This window comes from Ailuropoda melanoleuca, chromosome 6 (assembly GCF_002007445.2).
Source record: "Ailuropoda melanoleuca isolate Jingjing chromosome 6, ASM200744v2, whole genome shotgun sequence".
Lineage (NCBI taxonomy): Eukaryota > Metazoa > Chordata > Mammalia > Carnivora > Ursidae > Ailuropoda > Ailuropoda melanoleuca.
Window position 1 is genome coordinate 70,642,243 of NC_048223.1, and position 17,719 is coordinate 70,659,961.

The following is a 17,719-nucleotide window of genomic DNA, read 5'->3' on the forward strand; positions in this document are numbered from 1 at the left end:
ACTGGTATTTAGCAGGTTTTTGCCCTATGTTCTAATTGAGATATAAAGGTTCATTGGACCACACAACAAGGGTGTGACAAGGGTCACAAGAATCCCTTTCTGACAGTTCTAGCTCCATGTATCTCCACTGCCCAGTTATAAACTTAGATAGAAGTGAGATAGCCAATGAGGACTCAGAAGCCATAAAGCATTGTCTTGGGATACCTTATTGAAATGGTGGCAAGACTTCACCAGTGGTCTAGCTCAGCATGCGGCAGGCACTTCAAACTGGTTAAACTGTATCCACCACAGCACTGGGCAGGGGAGCTTTACCTTCACGGTAGTTTTGCATCCAAAGCCCTGCTGTCTCTGTCTCTGTCTCTCTCCTTCTTNTCCTTTTTTTTTTTTTTTTTTTTTTTTTTTTGGATGGGGGATGGTTAAGTGTCCTCCTGAGTCGCTAAAAAGGGAGTTGGCCTTAGAGTAGTTCCAACAGGAAGAAGCAAAGTCTAGAGACACCAGAAGAGTCATTTTGTATAATCTAGGCAATATGTCTGTGGCTATCCCTGAACAGCAATAGGAAGAAAGAATGTTTTCAGTGTAGGTGACAAATTATCACTCAATAGTGATTGACACTCTGCTAGTATTGTCTCCTTTACACGGAGCACTAAAGTACTCATCCAGAAAGAGCCTGGAGAGCCTCACATGCCTACGCATTTTTCCCATATGGTCTAGGCAAGCCTGGTCCCTCAGACATCCATTGTTACTCTGACCCTCCAAAACAGACAAAACTACTCAATACACCTCATGGGGTGGAGGTGGGGGTGGGGGGTAGAGGGGTCCAGCTTTTGCTCTAGACTCTCTTAAATCTATTTGTTACTGATAAATTTTATATCTCTTCTTTAAAATTAGACTTTTGCTTTTCAAAAATCTTTTCTTCTTACCTCTCAAAAAGCCCTGCTTTTGCAAATGAATAGCTTTAGCTTCAAAACAATTGTTTCTTAAAGAGGGATATGAATCCAAATTTGCAAATAGGAGAACCAGATGAGGCCTGACTGCAAAGCAAGTCCATATTTGCATAAAATATTAAAAGGATTCTGAGAAAATAGAAAAGTTCTATGTTAGAGTCCAGTCCTGTCCCATTTTTGACTCCAAGTGTCAGTGTTCGGGCCAACTTACAAAATCAATGCAGATGGAAGAATTGACCTGAAGGTAGAAGTTTTAGTGACAGGAGCAGCTTTTCAGCCTTGACTTGTTTACTTGGCTATGAATTCCTATCTTTATCTACTCAAATTTCTTCAAGCTCCAAACAAGCAGAGTTTTGAGTAGGGAACAGCAGAATAGGTAAATGACAGGAAGTTTATACTTAGAAACCCTTTGTAAAACAATGTGCAATGCCTAGCAAACCATTATTTTCCCCCTTTAATCTTACCTTCTTTATAACTGAATTTAATTTTGTTTTCTAAATTTTTAAGGATAGTTCAGAAATACTAAAATTAATCTACCACACCTCTAAATCCAGAAACTCTGGATACGACGTTAAGATCACCTTTACCTTAGTGAGTCATAAAGGCAGTAGGGTAGCACAGTAACCCAGGTTTTGGAACCAGTTAGGTTTGATTGTGAATCGTGTTGGACACTGTCTATCAGAGTGACTTTGGGAGAGTAATTTTAAATTATTTGTTTCCCGGGGCGCCTGGGTGGCACAGCGGTTGAGCATCTGCCTTCGGCTCAGGGCGTGATCCCGGCGTTGTGGGATCGAGCCCCACATCAGGCTCCTCTGCTATGAGCCTGCTTTTTCCCTCTCCCACTCCCCCTGCTTGTGTTCCCTCTCTCACTGGCTGTCTCTGTCTCTGTCAAATAAATAAAATCTTTAAAAAAAAATAAATAAAAATAAATTATTTGTTTCCCTTCCTGCCAGTAAGATGGTTATTTGAATCCCTTCCTCACTGGTTTCTTTAAGGGTGAAATGAGAGAATGTATGTGAAGTTCCTGCCAGGTAACAATCTCTCAACAAAACTTTCTGCCCTCAGGCTAGATTCTTTAACAGCAGCTCAAGGATATAGCTTTTACTTCTACTTGATCTTCTCAGTTTCTGTTGGGAATTTTATTTTAAACTGAAGGGCATTTTCTCTTTACCTCACTTCTTAAGCAAATTCAATACATTTAAATTATTTCTCTTGATCTTCCTACCTCATCTTCTCTTCCAGAGAAGTTAATTTGACCTTCCCCTCAAGCTACTTGTCACTTGTTCTTTTCTTCAGTCCTTTTATTAATATTCCTGTTCTTAGCCAGTGATTTCAAATACAATTCTTTAAGTGATTTTTAAAAAATATATATGTGTATAATTAATACAATACATTCTACTAAACACATTGTATGACAATTGCATTGGATTAATACAGTGTGTTTGATTTTGTTTGTTTGCATCTGTGGTTGTGGTAACACCAAAAGTGCACTGAATTTGGAGTCAGGAGATCAGTGACTTTGACACTAACTAGCTGTATGCACTGAGGCAATATATCACTTCACCTGTATAGAACTCAAAGCCTTCTAAAGATTTTGAGCCTGTGATTTTTTTTTACTCAACTCAGCTCTATCATTTTGGGATTTAGCTTTGGCAGCAGTACAATGCTCCACTAATTACATTATGTTGGCTTTCCATATTTTTCAACCCATGACCTCAAATGACTATTTGCTTCCACTCTTCCTTGTGTTTTCTCTCTGGGTGCCTTTCCCACTTTCTTCTCTTTCATACTTTTCCAACCTATAGGAAAAGCTTATAAGAAAGAGATGTATCACCAACAGTTTTATGGGTTCATGCTAACTTTTATTTTGGGCTGAAACTAAGACAACCTAATGTATGACACAGCAGAATTATAAAAATCAAATCAAGCTTCCTAACGGTAGGTATACAATGGTCTTATTTCCGCTAAAACAAATAAACAAAAGATATATAGAGACGATCAAGTGTATGTGTTAGAATTTATGTAGAGAATGATCTGAAAGGATACAAACAAAAGTGCTAAAAAGCAATTAGCACTGGAAGAAAACAGTGTGTCAACAGAGGAGTAGGCATAGTCAGGTTTTAAATGTTTACCCTAAACTATTCTATATTAATATGTTATCACAAGCATGCGCTATTTTTATAATAAAAAAGCTATCACTGAAAATATTTGTTTTTATTTTTATATAATTTTTTACAAAGTGGCTTTGTAGTTTACTATAAATTGGGTATAAAGTTATTAACAAGATAGTGATTCAAGGTGGAGGAATGTTACACAGGAAACAGCCAGTGGGTGAATCTGTTTTCAGCTTTGGCCCAAACAGGAAGGGTTGCTTTCTTCTGAAAGTGATTTAAGATTGCTCTTCTCATGCATCTATGGCAAGAAAACTAATTAGGGTAATTAAAATATAATTGGAAGAGGAAACACAGGTAGAACTAAATCTTTACATTACAGAAAGTACTGAGAGCTAGGCAAAAGCCAACCCTGGAGTTAACAGAATAGAATATGGTGGCAGGATTTTGCAGAACATATTGGAGCAAAGCTAATCTTTCCAAAGAAATCGATAGGTAAAGATTACATTTAAAGACAATTCTTTCAGAAGTACACAAAGACTAATGACTCTGCAGATATCCATTAGGACACAGGGAAAAAGAAGCCTTCCAACCAAAGATAGCATGATTCAATAGCAAACACTGTAAGAAGAGCAAAACAAAAACAAAAACAAAAAAACTGGGCTAGAATCAAGACACATCCATCATCAACTCAAGTTCTTATCAAATGCTATATATAATATTACAACTGTATGATTTTATGCCTAGGTAAAGTATAAATAGGTCACTTTCAGAGTGTGGGTTCAGTCGTTGTCAGGGTATCAGTTTATTTTGTTGTTGTTCCCCCATTATGGTATGAGGACATCATGGAGTGTCCTAAGGACTCCAAAGGGAAAAAAAGAGAACTGTTTATTCTCTCTCAGAGCACTACACATTTCAAAAAGTCTAATTTCTCTCTTCCTGTCCTAAATTCTCTACTTGTATCTAAGCTGCATAGAAGTGCACTGATCCCAACAGGCTGTCATTTTCTCTACGTGTAATTGCAGTATTTAGCTCTTTTTGCCCGCTGCAGCCTTACTCATCAGTTTCAGGAAACCTGACATCAATGCCCTGCATATCTAAACACACATTACCTACTTGATCGCTTATGTCCCCAAATACATATCTTCTTATCCTACCAGTTCTCTATGTAACATTCTACACAGCTGAAAAACTGTTGTCTTCGCTTCTGACTCAGCACTCTTGATTTTCTTCTCATTTTTCCTGTCACTTCTTGTCAGTCTCCTTTGCTATCTACTCCTCCTCAGATTGAATTTTAAATGTGTTTGCTCCTATATAATTTTTTTTTCTTTTCTAATATACCCTCTCCAAAAGTGAGTACTTCTATGCTAAGGGAAATCAAATTTCTATAATAGAACAAATTTACGTGCTAAGTTCCAAAATCATATATACAATGACCCATGTATCTATAAAATAAGCAAATTTAATATCTAATGAGCACACTAAAATGGAATTAAGCTTCTACCCCAACTTGGTTTCTCCAAGTCTCCACTAGCTCATTTAGTCACACATTCATAAAATGGCCCGAAGTAAGACACCAAAGAGGCAAATTTGCTTCCCCAACTTCCCTCAATTTCACATTTATTCCCTGCAAATTTGGTAAATTTTATCTCCAAAATACATTTCAAATCTGTCCACCTCTTCTACCAACTCTCTAGTCCAGCACTGTCCAATATAAATATAACGCAAGCATAATATACAATTTTAACTTTGCTAGCAGTTCCATTAATAAAATAAATAATGATTAATACATGTTAAGTTGTTATTTTGGATATATTTGGTTAAAATATATTACTAACATCAATTCGCCACATATAAATATAAAAAAAATAGATGGGATATTCTATTCTTTTTTTCTTGTTAAGTCTTCAAAATTTATTATGGGTTTTACACTTACATAGCACATCTCAATTCACACTAGCCAAATTTCAAGTGTTCAATAGCCACATGTAGCTATTGCACTGAACAGTATAGAGCTAAGCTACATCAACATCATTGCTCACCTGAGAAGACTACCACAGACTCCTCCTATGTGATATTCTCACTTCTACTCTTGCCAACCCCACCCGCAACAACATATTTTCCATGGACTAGTGAGAATTGAGAACAACAGAATTCTCTGCTCTGAGTTAAACAATAACAGGCCCGGAGAGACTTTCTTATTCTCATGTCCATAATACTAAGATCAAGCAAAAATAACTTAACTGCTTTTTCTAGGAAATACCTGCTCCTGGAAGAGAAAACTGACCCAGCTAACCCGTTAAATTATCAAGACTGACAAGCTCATCTAGATTCATTTCAAGATCTTCAATTCACTGTGTTCTCCCATCCAAATATACTATATAACCAAACCCCAACCAGCGTTCCCTATTGAAGTTGACCTTAAAATCCCTCAGCACAGGCCTTAAAATGATTTAAAGAGCCTCACTTCATTTCCCCATTTTGAGACAATAGTAAGACTGTTTACTGCTCTAAGTCTAATAAACTTAGTTTTGCTTGATAAACACCTTTTTCAGAGGTCTTTTGGAAAGTTGGCAGTCAACAAAAGCAAGAGAGAACTTCTTAAAATGCAAATGGGATCATGCCACTCACGTGTTAGAGATATTTTAATAGTCCCCAGTGCCTTGGAATAAAATCCAAACTATTTAATGTATCAGAACAGGCCAAAATAATCTATTCTCTGTCCAACTCTCTAAAATCATATTATATCACTGCTCTTCCTCACTTCACTAAGTCTTAGACTCAGTACCTCATTCCTGTTCTTCAGGTATAACCAGCGTTTCCCCAATCTTGTCATCTTTGGGTTTGTTCTGTTCTGTCTGAGACATTCTTCCATCTTAAAATTGCTGACTCCTCCTGATTCTTATTAACTAAGACAAATCTGATCTCCTCAGAGAGGTTTTCCCTGACAACTGTACTTAAAATGTTGTTATCTCTTATGCCAATTTTCTCTCCATCACATCATCCTGCTTACTTCCTTCATATCTTTCATCATAACTGCCTTGTCTATATCTTTCTTTAATTGTTTACTTTCTGTCTCTCTCCACTAGAATATAAACTCCAAGTGAAAAAAGATCTTGCCTATCTTATCTATCTCTATATGCCTAAATGTCTGACAAATTCATCAGTACATAGTAGGTATTCAATAAAAATTTATCAAAATAAATGAACCAAAATAAGTCAATGAATAGCTTAAAGAATTAAAGCATGAATAGCTTAAAGAATGAGAGAAGGAAAAAAAGGAAGGAAGGAACCCCTAAAGTATGTGATTATAAGCAAGGCAAGTGTGCGTATCCCCTCTTATGCATTAGGACACTGTAAAACAGTATGTCTAAGGTAGGAAATCAGGACTCCACAGCTACTATATAATGTAACTGAGACCAAGATCAAGGTCTTCCGATTTCTAATCCAGTGCTCATCACAGCATAACACACTGTCTTTCAACCTGATCTGATTGATGTGGTTCTTTTGAAGCTAACGTGTAAAGCTTCGGATTTAATAAGGAAACAAGGCATCTGAAGGAGCAAATGATTCTCTGTGCATTAATTGGTGAGTTCATATCTTTTTGCATTTACATCTCCCACTTGCATTTTGATTAGCAATTTCTTCCGTCAATTTAACACCAAAATCCTCTGTAATCAGTGGCATGTTATATTCTGGAACAGACTCAATGAGTCCCTGAAGCTGGCAAGACAGCACTTCAATCCCTTCACCTTGGCTGCTCTAGTGGTGAGCATGCCTGTCAGTCTGATTCATAAATCTCCTACGAGGGAGCTAGGCAGTTAGAAATACTGTTGGCATATGCTTGGCTTTAGCTCATTTCAAATACAAAATGCTGGCTGGCTCCAAACACAAGCCTCACTTATCTTCTATTATTATTATTATTATTATTATTATTATTATTATTATTATTTTTATCACTCTTCCAAAATCCCTTTTAAAAGGTTTCATATCCTAAGGAAGAGCAATTCCTGAAAATTACACTTGATTGATTTATTTAGTGAGGCGTAAATAGTAAATAAGCATGTGATTAAAATTCCTACTCTCCTTTAATAGTAAATATATTGTAAAGGATTGTTTGTTGTCTACCCAATCACTAATTTCTGCTTTCTCTCTTGCTAAGAGAACCTCAATTTTCAAATATTAGGAAACTTGTGGTGGATGACTGAGGCAGGGGAGGAGGAGGCTACCTCCCCATCCAAACCCCATGGAATGAATCCTGAATATTCTATGCCAAGCCTAGTAATTCTGTTCCTCCTGACATTTGTCAAGGTTATATATCTTTGACATGACACAAAACATACTAATAATCTGGATTTTTTTTATTTCCCAGTCTTTCTCCACCTATACGCTGGAGTCCAGGTACTTTGGCGTAATTACAATTCTCTAAATATGTTTTTATTTCTATTTCCTTGTAAATGTCCTAAAGCACAATTCCAACTCTACAACTCCTATCCATACAGCAAAGGTCACTAAATGATTACAGCTTTGCATAATTTTCTCCATGACAGAATTAAAAACTCTTAATTACCAATGATGATTCTATATACTTCCATCATAACACTTATTACTATAAATTCTTATTATTGGCTCACATTTCTCTTTATTCCACAAGACGCTAGTTAATTAAGAACAGGGATCATGCCTCACTCATGTTTGTGTTCTTAAAACTTAGCACGGTGCTTGACAGACAGAAAGGACTCAAATATCTTTCCAGAGGTTGACTGAAGAGACTAAATAACAGGCAGAAAATTATTCTTTACCATAATGCCTTCTTCATTCTTTGCCATCCAGGTTCATGACAATTTTGTATTCTACGTACATTTTTCAAATCTGTATTCTATCTTGTACTTTCTAGATGTTACTATTTCACAGGAATTTTTTAGAGAGATGTATCAGAAGGACTTTATGTAGCTTGACATCTTAAATAGCAAATGAATACAATTATAGAAGAAATTAAAATATGGTAATTTAAAATATTGTTATTCTATTATAAAATATTCTATTAACTAGAATATTTTACTAATGAGAATGCTCCAAAACTTGTTATTGAACAAATGATTACCTGCAACATTATAGCAATATTTCCACTGGTTTATTTTCCTACTTAAAAGCAGTAAGCTTTTCAAGCCAACTTACAGCAAAAAAGTTAATCAGTAAAAAATTATTAGTAGTAATGATGGTGACAATGATAAGAGTATTATAATAAGTGGAGCACATTATGTTTTCTAGAGATGGGCTCAGTATTATTTCCCATCCCATATGTTCCTTTTGAACTTTACACTTCTTCCACTGAAAGGCGAAGTTCATGTCACCTCCTCTTGAATTGGGGAGGATTTTGACTTGTTCATGAACAATAAATTATGACAAAAATGACAGTGCATGATTTTGGAGATTAGGTTAGGAAAGGAAACATTGTATGTGCTTTGTTAGCTGCAGCACTTGTCCTCGGATTCCTGAAATGCCATGCAAAAAAAGCCCCAAATATCTGGAGGCTGTCACACTATAAGAAAGCCAAACCACATAAAGCTAAATGCAGTTTTCCTTAGTCTTCCAGTACTGAGTTCAGACATCATATATGTGAGCGAATAAACCTATGCCCTTTCTGAATTCTTGACCCATAGAATTTTTGAACATAATATAGTGGTTGTTATTTTATGCCGCTAAGTTTAAAATAATTTGTTGCACAGCAGTAATAACTGGAAGAAAGGGTGTGACAAGGAATGGTTATGTGTTCACTAATCATTTATTCTTAGACATACAGAAACAAGATAGTCCCTGCTCCTTTGAAATTTATTTCGGTCCCATTTGACTGAGTATTGGCCAATGGGATGTAGAGAGAAGTATGCCACATTGAGGTCTGGTCATCAAACTTCCTGTTCAATCAATCACTGTCTCTTCCCTTTCTCCAGTGACAGTGGAGGCCATATGATAAAGATGGTGTGTCAAAAGATTGGAGAATCCTGAATCACTGAGTCATCACCTAGAAACTTATCCAGGAAAACTGGCTAACATCAGAACAATATATAAATGATAAATAAACTATCAATGAAATAATCTACTGGGATTTGTGGGGTTGTGTTAGAGCAACTAGAATTTGTTATTTTGACTAATACACATAACAAATTCTTTACTAATGCAAATTCAGTGAGCATTTATAATGTGCTAGAAAACTTTGTTTAATGTTGTGCATGTGTTATCCCATTTAAACTCAGATCAACCATATTACTAGGCCAGTAAGTTTGTTTTCCTTATTTTACAAATGCGAATCCAAAGTTGAGAAACTATCTGATTTAGTCAGGGTCACAAAGATATTCCAAAGAGGGGAATTTCCTTGAAGATGGAGTGTTGTGAGGCAAACCTAAAATAAGATTGTCTTCCCAGAGTTAAATTTGCAAAATCTGTTGGAAGAGATTAGCTTGTATAAATGTATTGTTGATATAAAATTTGTTAAACAGGTAGTCTAAATTTATTCCTAGACCATGAATTTTGGTTATAATAGAAGATATGCAAAAAATCCTGGTTTTATTTTCATTTTTTAAGTAAATAGACTACTATGGACTCATTTGAATGTATTTTATAGCCATTTTTAAAGGTTAGAAATAATTTTTGTTATAGAATCTTCCTATATTTTATGACTTTAATTAAATTTCTGATTTCTTTTCCAAAGAGTGCAATATAAGACAATATAAAACATATTTTAAATTACTAAATTTGTGGATAATTTTGTGACTTTTCAGAAGCTCTAACACCAAGGGTCTGATAACGGAGGATCACGTACATAGAATACACTTCGGCAAGCTCCACAAACTCCATCCTCAATGATCTTTCATCTACAACCCGACAGTTAATGCATACAATCAAGAAGTCTCGTGGGACTATTCTACAATCATCATCATCTTTAAAAAGGAATCTTGTCACCTGAACAAGGTAACATGAAGGATTTTTATCTTTTATTTTTTTTAAAAGACTTTATTTATTTATTTGAGAGGAGAGAGAGAGAGAGAGCATGGGAGCAGGGGGAGCAGGAGAGAGAGAAGCAGGCTCCCAGCTGAGCAAAGAGCCTGATGCGGAACTTGATTCCAGGACCCAGAGATCATGACCTGAGCCAAAGGCAGATGCTTAACTGTCTGAGTCACCCAGGCATCCCACATGAAGGACTCTTAAAACAACTATATATTCAGTTTTAGAGAAGTTTGTACTGAGAGGAATATCACTGATACACACATGTATATCCATTTGTGGCCACAAAGTACAATATATAGCAGAATCCTTTGTACTTTCAAAACTATCTCAAACCAAAGATCAAGTGAATTTTAGTTCTTTGTGAAAGTGTTTATCAAGGTAGTTTCTTAGTGTCTGTCACTTTTGTAATATAAACTACAAAAAAGTAATTTTTTTCTTACCATTAATTCCTCGAGGTCCAGTATTGTGTTTCAAACAAGTGACAAGTTTGACAACTAATCAATCACTGTATTTAATTGTAAAAAAGCCTAAAACCTGATTTCATTTTAATGGTCTAAAAAGCATTTCTTTTTTTTTTTTAAAGATTTTATTTATTTCTTTGACAGAGAGAGAGACAGCCAGAAAGAGAGGGAACACAGGCAGGGGGAGTGGGAGAGGAAGAAGCAGGCTCATAGCAGGGGAGCCTGATGTGGGGCTCGATCCCATAAAGCCAGGATCAGGCCCTGAGCCGAAGGCAGACGCTTAACCGCTGTGCCACCCAGGCGCCCTTAAAAATCACTTCTTCTATAGAGCCTGCATTCTTGTATGAGGAGACAGAAAATAGATAAATAAACAAAAAATATATAATGTGTCATTTGTCATGATAGGCACTATGTAAACACAAACTTGGGTAAGAAGACAGAGAGTGGCTGAAGTGAGATATGCTATCTCTATATATAGATCTATATAAGGTCTATACAGGATGATATAAAACTCTAAGGATGGAACAGACCTGAACAAGTCTGCTGTGCAAATTCTTGGAGAAAGCATATGGTTAGAAAGGACAGTAAGTGGAAAAATGCCAGAAGTGTAGGAACAGATAGAAGGGCTGTATATCTGAATCTGAGGGAGCAGAGGGGAGCATTATAGGGCAGGTATTCTTCAACAAACTGCCCAAAGGGCAATTTGGGGGATTTATGTGTTTATAACTGGCCCATCAACAAAGGGAAGTCAGTGAAGTAGAAGGGCTCCTGTTGTGCAAAAACACTGGGCTAGTTCCTTCTCCTGAGATAAAGGGAAATGTTCTGAACCAGATGCCCTAAGACCCAGACTTCAACCTGTTACTTCCCTTTATCAGAGCGTTACCTCAAGTGCCTTACTTCATTCACGGACCTTTGCTATCAGTCTCCAGAATATTTCTCTCTTTGAAACTACATCATTTACTGAAATATACTGAATATATACTGGATACTGGAAATATAAAATTCTCAATATCTCTCTTTCTATTACATATGCCAAGGTATATTTTCTAAGTCATCATTTTAGAAATGGTATTTTTCAGATTGTTTTCTCTAGGAGACTTACTGAACTCTCCAAAAGTTACTTTTGAAATGTAGGTAAATAACCAAACATCTTATCTGAGGTAAAAAATCAACACACTATAAAAGTTTTTAAGATTAAAACAAAATATAAAATAATAAAAACTTATTATTAGATTTAATACCTAATAAAAATTTACTAACTTAATGACTAATTCAAATTTATTCATAATTAATAAAAATAATTAAGTGATAAACATATCAAAAATAAACAACAGAAAAATTCCTTATGATTTGACAACTAAATATCTTCCCCACATTATTCTTCTATTCACAGGGCTAGCCATTTCCCAGGGAAGGTGTTTTCAAAGACAGAAGCTTGACTCCTTATATTCAGCTATTAAAAATAATTAAGTGATAAACATATCAAAAATAAACAACAGAAAAATTCCTTATGATTTGACAACTAAATATCTTCCCCACATTATTCTTCTATTCACAGGGCTAGCCATTTCCCGGGGGAAGGTGTTTTCAAAGACAGAAGCTTGACTCCTTATATTCAGCTATCTTGAGTCAAAGGCTCCAAGCAGCACTTGCATAGAGTCCTCTGAGTGCAGGATTAGTCTGCCTCAGAGCCCTTCTCAACCATGGGCTCTCTTGCAAGTCTGGTGGCTTCGACCCTTTGGCAAAAGAATACTTTCCAGAAGGACTTCAAGCCGAACATCTTTCTCTCAGCATGAGCAACAGATATCACTGGCTAGAGCTGCTTCATAGCTTCACCAGCATGTTTCTCAATGAACACTCCTCACTCTAGTCACTTCTGTTCCTTTCCTCCAAAGTCTCCTTAAATGGTATATACATGAAGAGGGCCATTAAGTGTGCTGAGCTCATAAAAGTTCATCTCTTGCTGACCAGTGCTAGCAGGGAGTTCTGCTTTTCCTTACCTTAAACTCTGTTTTCAAAGGAAACAGCAAGAGCCTCACTACAGAATTCTTCCCACTAATGTTTGATTTAAATTTGCATATAAAGCTAAATTTACTTTGCTACAGATATTTTATTAAGTTCTTTTAGAAAGCTCCCTGGTAGCTAGCTTCTTAAACTGGTTCTGCTATTATAAAGTGGTCATATACCTTCCAAAAAGGACAGAGTATTTTAACTGGGATTCCCTGGCAAGACTCCTATGACAGTGAAGAGTGGATGACTAAAATGAATTCAGGAAATCTGCTTAACACTGAAGAAATGAAAAGGTATAGTCTCTGTACATTAAATAAACTTGAAATGGTGCCTGAATAGATTCTCCACAGTCAACAAAGGATTCACAGAGCATGAAGAGAGGAAGCTAACATTTGATAGCAGTTAGGCCTATGGAGACAAAGTGTTCCCTGGGGTTGGAAAAATGGGCTTGATAAAGAAATGTGATCATTAGTGCCTCAACACTGTGGGCATCACCCAGTGGGTGGAGGTGATGCACCACGGAGCCTCAAGCAGTGTAATCAGGGCCTAGAAACTAGATGAACATGACACTTTATCACCCAAATTGGACACTTCTGAGAGTAAAGGGGCGTATAATCCAAATGTGCCCTAAGGAAAATAAGGCATATATTCACCCTAAATCCCTGAATGTTAAACTCATTTAGCAAGTACTTATTTTATGAAAATTCATTTGTAATCCAAAAACCTTTGGACAAATTGTTATTACTATAACACAAAGAAAAGATAAAGTAGGGGTGCCTGGGTGGCTCAGTCAGTTAAGCATCTGACTCTTGGTTTTGGCCAGGTCATGATCTCATGGGTCATGAGATGGTGCCCCAGTCAGGCTCTGTTCTCAGTGAGGAGTCTCTCCCTCTGCCCCTCCCCCAACTCATGTGCATGCACACACTCTTTCTCTCTCTCTCAAATAAATAAATAAATCTTTAAAAAAAGAAAACAAAAAGTGAAGTGCTTGAATGAAGTTGATGAATTTCAACATCCCATAAACCTCAAATATTGCATTTCAAAGTGTATGGTAATCAAAGGCCAAGCTAAAATTTAATTTTACCTGTTGAACAAATGATGCAAAATACCAAGAGGAATGTAAAAAATTCCTTACAGCCCTTGGAGAATCCTAGTAACTAAAGTGTTCTTTGCAAAGGAACAGGGCACGAATATAAGATTTGCAAAGGAAAATGCAGATAGTTTAACCTACAAAAGAAAATGTAAAAAAAAATTAGAGCACCTAGAAGAATGAAAAACTCCTGGCTGAAAAAGAGGGTGGAGAAAAGCGCCAGGGACCTTGCAGTGGAAATAAGAAGGATTAGCAGAAGTTGCAGTGGGCGGTCACATGACTCAAGAAACTTTGAAAGAAAGACAATTGTACTATTCAAATATTTGGATGATTGGATTTACACAGGAAAACTAGTAAAGGGGCAACTGGATCCTTGGAAAACCCAGTCAAGATTTTAGTAGAGAAGCAAAACAGATTATCTAAGACAAGGGTCGGTAAATTCCTCTGTAATGAGCCAAGTGGTAACTATTTTGGGCTTTGTGAGCCATACAGTTTCTGCAGCCATGACTCAACCTTGCTGTTATAGTGCAAAGAGGTATCCACTAGTGTGGCTATATTCCTAGAATTAGAATTTCATATAACTTTCACATGTCAAAAAATATTCTTCTTCTCTCAAATTTTTTCAACTACATAAAAATATTAAAATCATTCTTAGCCAATAGGCCACACAAAATTAGATGGTCAATCAAATGTGGCCCAAAGGCCATAAGTTTGCCACCCCCTGACTGAGATAATACACAATAATATAAACATGAGAAATTAAAATTGACAAAAGAGGACCCATACCCTAGAAATATTTCGCAAGTAGCCAGTTATAAAGTAGAAAGGCATTCATTTCACTATAATATTCTAAATGCTAGCATTTTCGGTATTTATGCAGGCATTTTCAATTAGTCCTAATTAATACATTTGATATGACTTTATCTAAATGAAATTACTGAGGTGTTGCATACTGGGTAAAACATTCTTTATTTTTTAAATCGACTCTATCCATATAGTTTACCTGACATTTTAAGCGCAGAATTTGTAAGTTTTGACAAATGAGTATACCCAAGTAGCCAACCACCTTGGATTATAGGTTTTCATAAAAGAGTCTAGTAGGAATTTGTGTAGGACAGCCTTAAATATGTAAATAAACTTGAGGATTCTTGACACCTTAATAATATTGAGTCTCCCAGTCCAAGAATATGATAAATCCCTTCAAATTTGTGTTTTCTTAATAATATTTCCTAATTTCTAGAGTATAAATCTCCTGGACTCTCCTTCATGGTTTCAAGTACAGCAGCTCTTTTTTTATGTTTTATTTATTTATTTATGCCTTAAAGTGTGTTTGAAGGAAGAATAGCTCTACCTCAATATTCAGAAAACATTCTTACAAACCACACACTTACCAGTACGTTCTCAGTTGGATGGAACATCAGCTTTTAAGGTCTCTTAACACTAAGGTCCTTAACTGGAGCTATCTAGCTGAGATTACAGCCAGATGAAGGGCCAATATAATTCAACATTTTGTTTAGTAATCTAGATGAAAGAACTGAGATTATAATCTCATGTTTCTAATTGATGCTAATTTAGGTACAGTCACAACCAAATAGCTAACAGACACATGAAAAAAATGTTCAACATCACTAGCCATTAGGGAAATACAAATCAAAACCACAATGAGATAACACTTTACACCAGTTAGAATGGCTATAATTAACAAGACAAGAAACAACAAGTGTTGGCAAGGTTGGGAGAAAGGGGAACACTGTTGGAGAGAATGCAAGCTGGTAGAGCCACTCTGGAAAACAGTATGGATGTTCCTCAAGGTGTTAAAAATAGAGCTACCCTACAACCCAGCTATTGCACTACTAGGTATTTACCCCAAAGATACAGATGTAGTGAAAAGAAGGGGCACATGCACCCCAATGTTCATAGCAACAATGTCCACAATAGCCAAATTGTGGAAGGAACTGAGATGCCCTTCAACAGACAAATGGATAAAGAAGATGTGGTTCATATAAACAATGGTATATTACATGGATGGAACGGGAGGAGTTATGCTAAGTGAAATAAGTCAAGCAGAGAAAGACAATTATCATAGGGTTTCATTCACATGTGGAACATAAGGAATGCAGTGGAGGACCACAGGGGAAGGGAAGGAAAACTGAATGGGAAGAGATCAGAGAGTGAGACAAACCATGAGAGACTTTGGACTCCAGGAAACAAAGTGAGGGTTGCAGGAGGGAGGAGGTGGGGGGATGGGGTAACTCGGTGATGGGTATTAAGGAGGGCACGTGTTGGGATGAGTACTGGGGATTATACACAACTAACAAATTGTCGAACACTACATCAAAAACTTATGGTGTACTATATGCTGGCTAATTGAACATAATTAAAAAAATGAAAAAATAACCTGATAAATTAGATGAAGAATCATTTAGAAACATAATAAAGATTAATATGAAACAGACTTATGACCAAGAGCAAACACATCGAATCAAAATGGAGAAAAATATACAAGCAACAGCAAGGTAAATAATAAAAATAAAAGGAAATCATTATCTATCCAACAATCACAGTGTTTAAGAGGGGAAAAAATAAGTTCACAGCAGTTGGCTGTATTATTGGCAATAACATAAGAACAAGTTTTCCATTTTATTTGACTTTGGACAGGCCCTAATTAGACTATGCTTTTTGATAGTCTCTTTTGAGAATTTTGTTGAAAAGTTAAATAAGGACTAGTAAAGAACACAAAATACTAAATTATTCCTATGAGGAAAAGTTAAAAGAAATTGAAGTATGTACCTTGAAAAAGAGATGACTATAGGGAAAAATTACTACCCTCTAAGGCTATTAAATAATTACAATAAATTATTCTCTTGCCCTACAGAGGACTGCTGGATATGAGAGATATATAGAAATAATGGCAAGATAATTTGATTTGTTATAAGTAAGCTATTTTAATTATAAGGAAATTTTTAAATACTAAAACATACAAATGGGAGAAAATACAAGACCTTTTTCAACCATAGATAGCTTTTTCAGAAAAAAAAATGCATTTCCTACCCTGGTTCACCTATGCTATTTCACTGGCTTAATCTTCTCACATATCCACTCAGGGATACTGGAAATGCAGGTGTTTTACTCTGAAAAGACTATTTCCTGAAATTCATGTGTCTTCACTCAATGTTTCTCTCCTGGTTATATCTATCTTCTCAGTTTGGGATAATTACCAGTCTGCTAGTCCTAACTAGTCTACATGAGTAGACTAAAAATCCTTTTTAGGGGGCACCTGGGTGGCACAGCGGTTAAGCGTCTGCCTTTGGCTCAGGGCGTGATCCCGGTGTTATGGGATAGAGCCCCACATCAGGCTCCTCTGCTATGAGCCTGCTTCTTCCTCTCCCACTCCCCCTGCTTGTGTTCCCTCTCTTGCTGGCTGTCTCTATCTCTGTCGAATAAATAAATAAAATCTTTTAAAAAATAAAATAAAATAAAATCCTTTTTAGAAGAAGAAAATATTTGAAAAGGTACTTTGCAGCTCAGACAGTACTCGTACAGTGCTACAGCACTCAATCACATATGAAAAAATACTTCCTGGATCCTTTGCAAACACATACATTAAGTTTCTCTCTTTTACGTATTATTTGCTTTCAGGTTTTCCCATGCTCTGAAGTGCTAGATCCTCTATCTTGACACCTTTAGCCTTTCTCTTAGAATTTCTTTCATAAGCATGCATCTGCCCTGCCACTGTCTTCAACTTCTGTTGGCTCTTTTCCTTACAAGTTCCCCAAACGACTCCATTTTTATATACTGCTCTGCATAACCTAACTATGACATTCAAACCCGTCCGATATTATTGGTGCTTTGTCCATATATCCCCAGAACTCTAGTTCTATCTTTATAGTTTTACTAACAGCTAAATATAGAGGCTTTCATATTAAACTCTATTCATATTTAAAAACTATATTCATGTTCCTACTGAATCTTCTTATTGCAAGCACCTGCCACTCTGCCTGAGGGTTGCTTTTTTTGGCCACAAGAGCCTGACTGACCCACGCAGGGGGCTTTAGTAACACCTCTGTGGAGGGGTAGCCTTTAATCAAGGATGACTAG

At 36.3% G+C, this 17,719-nt stretch overlaps 1 protein-coding gene across 3 annotated transcripts in view; it reads right to left on the reverse strand.

Moving 5' to 3' along the window:
- CTNNA3 (catenin alpha 3) overlaps positions 1 to 17,719 on the reverse strand; it is a 1,722,523-nt gene that overhangs the window by 294,298 nt on the left and 1,410,506 nt on the right. The gene's annotated exons all lie outside the window — the stretch shown is intronic.